The following is a 9,524-nucleotide window of genomic DNA, read 5'->3' on the forward strand; positions in this document are numbered from 1 at the left end:
CGGGAACTGAAGGTAGGGAAGGGGAGATTGAGGAGTGACTGCTCTGGGTATGGGGGTTTCTTGTTGGGGTGATGAACATGTTCTGGAATTAGGTAGTGAAGATGGATGCACAACTCTATGAGAATACTAAAAATCCCAGAATTGTATACTTTAAAAGAGTGAACTTAATAGTATGTAAATTGTATCTCAATACAGCTGTTATTATAAATAAATAAATAAATAAGGAAATGTGCTTTGTTTCTCAAAAAGCATTGATTTTTTTTTAAGCAGTGGGGCTGTAGACCTGGGTCTAGAGTATGGAATGATGCAGGGTGGAGGGGCCATCCTATGCTCGCTAGTGAAGCTAGTGAATATGAATGAAACATAGAAGTGTATGTGTCTTGATTATGGTTTTCACTCTGGGATCTGAGAGAAACACACAGCTCCTAAGTGGTTCAGGCTTGCAAATAATTTATCTTGAGTCTTATCAGCTTACAGCCACCTAAAACATGAAGCTATGCTAATGTTCCTTCTGACAGTCTTGCTTGGGTTTAGCAAATTCTTTTTTTTTTTTTTTTTTTGAGGCGGAGTCTCGCTCTGCCGCCCAGGCTGGAGTGCAGTGGCCGGATCTCAGCTCACTGCAAGCTCCGCCTCCCGGGTTCACGCCATTCTCCTGCCTCAGCCTCCCGAGCAGCTGGGACTACAGGCGCCCGCCACCTCACCGGGCTAGTTTTCTGTCTTTTTTTAGTAGAGACGGGGTTTCACCGTGTCAGCCAGGATGGTCTCGATCTCCTGACCTCGTGATCCGCCCGTCTCGGCCTCCCAAAGTGCTGGGATTACAGGCTTGAGCCACCGCGCCCGGCCGCGTTTAGCAAATTCTTATGTGGCCAGTTTGGATCTGAGGTATAAGTTTACTCATAAACAAACAGCATGAATTGCCTTTAAAGACTTGCTTCAAGACAAATGAAGAATTTGTGGCTTACCTGAGGTAGTTTTGACTATGAAGATCATGGAAAAGATTAAGAATGTGCTTTACTGTGGCAGCATTCTCAGCATTTGTGGAAATTTGCTTTCAAGTAAGTTTGTTAGGTAAGCAATTTGACTGCGATGATAACAAATAAATCTTAGTACTTATTTGCTATCCATTTCATTTTCCTAAATAACTTAGAGAAGGATTCTTTCTGGTTTAATTGGTAAAAGTAATGTTACATATTCTCAATACATTGCAGTTTAGTATTTAACTTTGCTTCTTTGTTAACTGGGAAAACATGACTTGGTTTCTAAAAATTTTAACAGAATGAAAAACATCTGCCTGGCAGTGATACAAAAATCCTTCATGAATCATCTCAATAGATGCAGAAAAAGCATTTGATAAAAGTCAGCATCCTTTCATGATAAAAATCCTCATCAAACTTAACAAGAACTACCTTAAAATAGTAAAGGCCATATACAAAAAACCCACAGCCAGCATCATACTGAACAGGAAAAAGTTGCAAGCATTCCCTCTAAGAACTGGAACAAGACAAGGATGTCCATTCTCACCACTCCTATTCGACATAGTGCTGAACTCATAGTCAGGGCGATCAGGCAAGAGAAAGGAATAAAAGGTATCCAAGCTGGAAAAAAGGAAGTCAAGTTATCTCTCTTCCCTGACAATATAACCTTATATCTAGAAATTGCCAAAGACTTCTCCTAAAACCTCTAGATCTGATAAATGAATTCAGTAAAGTTTCACAATACAAAATCAATGTACAAAAGTCATTAGCATTTCTATGCATTAATAATGATCAAGCAGAGAACCAAATCAAGAAAGCAATCCCATTTACAATAGCTACAAAAAATAAGTAAAATAGAATAAAATGCCCAGGAATATATTTAACCAAGGAGATAAAAGATCTTTACAAGGAAAACTACAAAACACTGATGAAAGAAGTTGTAGATGACACAAACAAATAGAAAAACATCTTATTCTCATGGATCTGAAGAATTAATATCATTAATACGACCATACTGCACAAAGCAATCAACAGATTCAATGCAATATCTATCAAAATACCAATGTTGTTTTTCACGGACTTGGAAAAAAAAAATCTTAAAATTCACATGGAACCAAAAAAGAGCCCAAATGGCTAAAGCAATCCTAAGCAAAAAGAACAAACTCGGAAGCAACACATTACCTGACCTCAAACTATACTACAAGACTATGGTAAACAAAACACCATGGTACTGGTATAAAAATAGACATATGGATTAATGGAACAGAGAACTCAGAAATAAAGCCACACATGTACAGCCAACTGATCTTTGGCAAAGTTGACAAAAACATACACTAGGGAAAGGACACCCTTTTCAATAAATGGTGGTAGGGAAATTGGATTGCCACATCCAGAAGAATGCAACTGGACTCCTATCTCTCACAATATACAAGATGGATTAAAGGCTCAATTATAAGACCTGAAACTATAAAAATTCTAGAAGAAAACCATGTGGACATTGATCTAGGCAAAGAATTTATGACTAAGGCCTCAAAAGCACAAGCAACAAAAACAAACATAGACAAATGGGACTTAATGAAACTAAAAAGCTTCTGCACAGGAAAAAAAATCAATCAGAGTGAACAGACAACCTGCAGAATGGGAGAAAATATTTGCAAACTATCCATTCAACCATTCAACAGGGGACTGGTATCCAGAATTTATGAGAAACTCAAACTACTCAACAACAACAACAACAAAAGTGGGCAAAGGATTTGAATAGACTTTTTTTTTAAAGAAGACATACAAATGACCAACAAGCATATAAAAAAGTCTCAACATCACTAATTATCAGAGAAATGCAAATTAAAACTACAGTGAGATATCATCTTACATGAATCAGAATGGTTATTATTAAAAAGTCAAAAATCCTAACAGATATTGGCAAAGATGCAGGTCACATTTCAGACCCCTCCAAGGGCAGCTGAAGCAATTGTTGTACAGAATCTTCCACTCTTCCCAGCCTCCAGGGTGAGACACAACTGTATATTCTAAAGGGTGATAACTGATTGGAAGGCTTTCCATCTAAGAAGAGAGAAGTACCTCCCACTCCAGCCTGTGTGTGATCTAGGTGCTGGGAGTCCAGAGGCAGACATGACAGGAAAGTTCTGGAATATGTGAACAAACATGGGTACACAGAATGGCAGAGCATGAAAAGGGATAATATGGTTGTAAAGCAAGACAGTACAATAGAAAGGCTCTTGATATCTGCAAATATGTGTCTGTCTGGTTTGTCTATCTGGTAAGAGGGGTTGGTACATTAGACTGGGAAGTGAGGGAGGCCTCAGTAAGCAAAAAGCTGCCATGTGAAACCCTAGGGAAAGTGCTTCTCAGTGTTGACATTCACACTGTGATGGAGCGTGGATATGAAGGATGGGGTTGGGGGTGGTGGTGGTGGGCATCGTGTAACGTCTTGGAGAGGCCAAGAGAGGCAGAGGCAGGGGCAGGGTAGAAAAACAGAATCAGAGCAAACATTGTCAGTTGCAAATTAATCACTTTTGCAACACTGAATTTTCTTTTTTTTCTCTCCTTTCACTTACCTTGGCTGTTTAGTTAATATATTTTTATAGCGCCATTTTCTTTCCTTTCCTTTGCCTGTTTATCTCTACTTTTAACACCATCCTTGTAAAGTCCCACCTTCCTCACAGTAGTCAGGCTTCATCAGCATCATGGGGAAAACAATATTTCTCCTTGATTTAATTTTGGAAAGAGTCTGACAGAAGGAATGAGTGCTCTCAAATGCTGAGTCTGTTCAGTTCTGCTGAGTCCTTAGGAGTCCAGTTAGGCCTTCCTGGGCCATCACTGCTTGAAGCCCAATTATGTGCTTTGTCACATCTTCCTCTAGACTATACTCATGCCTAAAGAATCACAGTTCTTGAAACTTCCATTTCCTGAGTTAATTTCCCAGAAATTAACTCCCCTTCAAGGATCCTCAGGAAGAATCTCAGGAAGAATCTAAAAAAGGGTCCTTGCAGGGAGTTATTTTCCGGTTAAATAAAACATCTGCCATCTTTTCAGAATATAGACTTTTCCTTCTCACCGTAAGAAACGTGAGCTTGTTCTGGGGAGTGATTTCTTTGATAGGTCCCGAAGTACAGGCAATGAAAACAATAATAGACAAATGGTATTGCATGAAGCAAAAAAACTACTGCACAGCAAAGGAAATCATTAACAGAGTGAAGATACAGTCCACGGATTGGGAGAACATATTTGCAAATTATACAGCATAAAATGGGCTAATATCCAAAATATACAAGGAATTCAAACTACTCAATAGAAAGAAACAAATAACTTGATTAAAAACTGGGCAAATAATCTGAATACACATTTCTCAAAATACACACAAATGGCCAATAGATATTTAGAAAAATGCTCAACATCACTAAACAGGGAAATGTAAATAAAACCACAATAATATATTACCTCATACTGTTAGATTGACTATTACAAAAAAGGTGAAAGATAACAAGTGTTGGAGAGGATGAGGAAAAAAGAAAACCCTTGTACACTGTTGGATGAAATGTAAATTAGTACAGTCATTGTATGATTTGGCTGTGTCCCCATCTAAATCTCAACTCGAATTGTATCTCCCAGAATTCCCGTGTGTTGTGGGAGGGACCCAGGGAGAGGTAGTTTAATCATGGGGGCCAGTCTTTCCCATGCTGTTCTCATGATAGTGAATAAGTCTCATGAGATCTGATGGGATTATCAGGGGTTTCCTCATTTGCTTCTTCCTCACTTTCTCTTGCCTTCACCATGTAAGAAGTGCCTTTCACCTCCTGCCATGATTCTGAGGTTTCCCCAGCCATGTGGAATTGTCCAAGTAAACCTCTTCTTCTTCCCAGTCTTGGGTATGTCTTTATCAGCAGCATGAAAACAGACTAATATTGTAAATTGTTACCAGTAGAGAGGCATTGCTGAAAAGATACCAGAAAATGTGAAAGTGACTTTGGAGTTGGGTAACAGCCAGAGGTTGGAAGAGTTTGGAAGGCTCAGAGGAAGACAGGAAAACGTGGGAAAGTTTGGAACTTCCTAGAGACTTGTTGAATGACTTTGACAAAAATGCTGACAGTGATATGGACAATAAGATCTAGGCTGAGGTGGTCTCAGATGGGCATGAGGAGCTTGTTGGGAACTGGGGTAAAGGTGGCTCTTGTTATGTTTTAGCAAAGAGGCTGGTGGCATTTTGCCCCTGCCCTAGAGATTTGTAAAACTTTGAACTTGAGAAAGATGATTTAGGATATCTAGTGGAAGAAATTTCTAAGCAGCAAAGCATTCAAGAGGTGACTTGCACTCTGTTAAAAGCATTCGGTTTTATAAGGGAAGCAGAGCATAAAAGTTTGGAAATTTTGCAACCTGATTATGCAATAGAAAAGAAAAACCCATTTTCTGGGAAGAAATTCAAGCCAGCTGCAGAAATTTGCATAAGCAGTGAGAAGCCTAATGTTAATCCCCAAGACCATGGGGAAAATGTCTTCAGGCCATGTCAGAGAACTTCACAGCAGCCCCTCCCATCACAGACCTGGAGTCCCAGGAGGAAAAAGTAGTTTACTGGGCTGGACCCAGTATTCCCGTGCTGTGTGCAGCCTAGGACTTTGACAGAGCAGGAGCATCACCATCGTGGATAAGCACCACCATTCTAAAGTTCCCCTTGATCAAAAACTGCCTAAATCCAAAGGGCATCAGCCTAATGGCTAAGGTCAGCATGACCATAAACCATAAATGACTTCTCTGACCACAAACATTTGAACCATAAGATAAACCCCTCCCCAGAGAGATGTCAGCCCCAATATAACCTCCCCTTCTACCAGAGACATTCCAATCCCACAATAAACTTCTCCTCCAAACAGAAACATTCCAAGCCTATGATAAGCTCTCTCACCCTAAAACCAACAAATACTCTTAGTCTGTGAGAGAGTGTGCTCCTGACCAAAATCAGCCAGAAGCCCCTCTCAGGTTTATTCTCCAAAATAAACCATCCTTGACGGGTGAGTCACTTTTCGTGTCTTTGACGGGTGAGTCACTTTTCGTGTTTCTTTCTTCTTTCTTTAACTCTTCCACCTCTGGTTGCCCACAATGGGTATTTTGCTCTCTTCCCTCCTCCCTCATCCTCTTCTCTCTCTTTCTCGCTCTTCCTTGTGCAGCTCCAGTCCAAGGGGCCCTTTGCCAATTCCAATCAGAACATCCAACATTGGATACTAATCCAGCTGACTGGTAAGATCCACCCTCTCAGGTCAGCTGTCCTGGGTCCTTGGAGGACCAGTGGGACTAAGCTAGAAGAAATCTTGGAGATGCCCAGTTTCTTCTCAGCTTGATCATCCTCTTTATAAAGAGGATTCCAGGTTTCTGTTTTTTATCTGGGGATGCCTAGAACAAAAACGGACACCCTCAGCTTCCTCTTACCAGTCCACATGGGTGTCAAACAATCCCACTTTCCTAAGTCCTCTCCATTGGGCTGTCTCCTTCACAATGTTGCCAAACTTGGCTTATGGGAAGCATAAAGCCAAAGCATTTGCTTTTTTATTGCAACATGGCCTGGCCCCAGTACAAATTAGATAATGACAGCCAATAGCCTGAAAATGGCACTTTTGACTTTCAAATTCTCAGGGACCTTGACAACTTTATAACCAGGAACAGCGAATGGCAAGAGGCTCTCTATATTCAGGTTTTCTTTTACCTTAGATCCCAACCTTCCCTGTGCTAAACTTGCACCCCTCATGAAATCTTTCTTCTTAATGAAAACCCTCCCTAGGTCTCTCCTTCCTCTGAAACTCCTTCCTCCAAAACCCCTTCCCCTGAAACCCCTTTGATCCTGCAGATGAACTCCCTCCATATTCTTATCCCCCTGCATCTGCTCCTCAACCTGTCTGAACCCTCCACTTCAGTGACCCCTCCTGCCCCCAAGTCTCAGCCCCAAACCCCACTCCTCCTCCTTCTCCATTTGTTACCTGTTCAAAAACTGCTCCAACCAGTCAAACCACCTCTGTCATTCTCCCTCTTCAGGAAGTGGCTGGGGTTGAAGGCATTGCTTGTGTTCATGCCCTTTCTCCACGTCTGATTTTGTCGCAGATCAAACAGTGCCTGAGATCTTTCTCTGAAAATCCCCCTCATTAGTGCAGCGAATTCCTGCACATAACCCAATCCTTTAATTTAATGTGGCATGATATTTATATAATTCTAACCTCCACCCTCACCCCTGAAGAAAAAGAGCACTCGATTTAATTAAAATGAATATTCAAACTATGAGTATATTCAAAAGGTCTTTATGTTTTTCTCTTCCTATGTTTGTTTTCCTAGAAAAGGTTTTCCCAGTCAACTGAATTACTTTTCTCCATTCTGTCTTGCCACTCTTGGTGCATATATGAAAAATCCTAAAATGACTTCTGGTGGCCTGGGATTCCTTGGGAAAACAGAAAAGGTGCCACAAATCCCGTTTTGGGAAAAATCTGTTTTCCTTATGGAACCCCAGGAATTAAAGATGAATAAGTACCTCTCAAAATCTGTCTTTGTCTTGCAACTAGACTTGTTTATTAGGCCCGGGAAACTGTTTTCCTAGCCCTGTTCTTAATGGGTCTCACCAAAAGGCCAGTGATCCAATTGGGAAATTAGCCAAAAAAAAAAAAAAAAATCTAATTACTGGATCTTCTTCTGGTTGTCTGTGTGGCTATATATGTGTTATATGTGCAATGCTTATTTAAAAAGCTCTAATTAATTGACCTAAGAAAAATAAGCACTTAAATCAAATATATTTAATGGAAAAGTAAAACCTGTGGGACCTTTCAGTTCACGTGACTTGAATCTTTAAAACTTACTGGTACAGTAAGATTAGAAATGTCTTAAGAGTTGCCAGCAAACATTTTTGTTTACATTTATTAATCAAGTAATTTCATAGTTATTTCTGCCAAATACTATAAGGTGTCAAAATTTGGCATACAGGCCACAAAACTATAACTCAGTCCAAACACAATAATCTTTGCTTCTATAATTTTTTAATAAATGAAACATTAATATTGGTTTAATAAAGATAGCTATATCTTGAACTATTTAGTGAAATACCCTAACTTCTAATCTTGATAGTAAAGAAAAAAGAATTTATATAAAGAAGAATCTTACATGGTAAATTCTTGTCCTAAAGTAAATTAACTGGTTGTTTAAGGAGAGGGATCTTTACAAGTCAGAAAGTCGAGGCATGTCAGAAATTATCCGTGTAAGTCATGAAAAATTTTATAAAAGGGAGGGTATTGACAAGATGGATGAATAGGAATAGCTCTAGTCTGCAGCTCCCAGTGAGATCAGTGCAGAAGGCGGGTGATTTCTGCATTTCCAACTGAGGGACCTGGCTCATCTCATTGGGACTGGTTAGACAGTGGGTATAGCCCATGGAGGGTGAGCCAAAGCAGGATGGGGCGTTGCCTCATCCAGGAAGCACAAGGGGTCAGGGAACTCCCTTCCCTAGCCAAGGAAAGCCATGAGGGACTGTGCTGTGAGGGATTGTGGCATGAAGAATGGTGCATTCTGGCCCAGATTCTATGCTATTCCCATGGTCTTCACAACCTGGAGACCAGGAAATCCCCTTAGGTGCCTACACCACCATGGCCCTGAGTTTCAAGCACAAAACTGGGTGGCCATTTGGGAAGACATTGAGCTAGGTGCAGAAGTTTTTTTTTTTTTCATACCCCACTGGCACCTCTAACCCCAGCAAGACAGAACCATTCACTCCCCTGGAAAGGGGGCTAAAGCCAGGGAGCCAAGTGGTCTAGCTCAGCAGATCCTACCCCCCATGGAGACCAGCAAGCTAAGATCCACTGCCTTGGAATTCTCACTGCCAGTACAGCTGACTGAAGTTGACCTGGGATGTGTGAGCTTGGTGGGAGGAGGGGCATCCACCACTACGCAGGCCTGAGTAGCTACTTTTCCCCTGACAGTGTAAACAAAGCCTCTGGGAAATTTGAGCTGGGTGGAGCCCAATGCAGTTCAGCAAAGCTGCTGTAGCTAGACTGCCTCTCTAGAGTCCTTGTCTCTGAAAGACATCTCTGAAAGAAAGGCAGCAGCCCCAGTCAGGGGCTTATAGATAAAACTCCCATCTCCCTGGGACAGAGCACATGGGAGAAAGGGGCAGCTGTGAGCACAGTTTCAGTGGACTTAAACATTCCTGTCTGCCAGCTCTGAAGAGAGCAGCAGATCTCCCAGCACAGTGCTCAAGTTCTGCTAAAGGACACATTGCCTCCTCATGTGGGTCCCTGACTCCCATGCCTCCTGACTGGGAGACACCTCCCAGCAGGGGTCAACAGACACCTCATACAGGAGAGCTCTGGCTGTCATCTGGCAGATGCCCCTCTGGGATGAAGCTTCCAGAAGAAGGAACAGGCAGCAATCTTTGCTCTTCTGCACCCTCTGCTGGTAATGCCCAGGCAAACAGGGTCTGGAGTGGACCTCCAGGAAACTCCACCAGATCTGCAGCAGAGGGGCCTGACTGTTAGAAGGAAAACTAACAAACAGAAAGGAGTAGCA

Source organism: Theropithecus gelada, chromosome 16 (genome assembly GCF_003255815.1).
Source record: "Theropithecus gelada isolate Dixy chromosome 16, Tgel_1.0, whole genome shotgun sequence".
In the NCBI taxonomy this organism is placed as follows: Eukaryota; Metazoa; Chordata; class Mammalia; order Primates; family Cercopithecidae; genus Theropithecus; species Theropithecus gelada.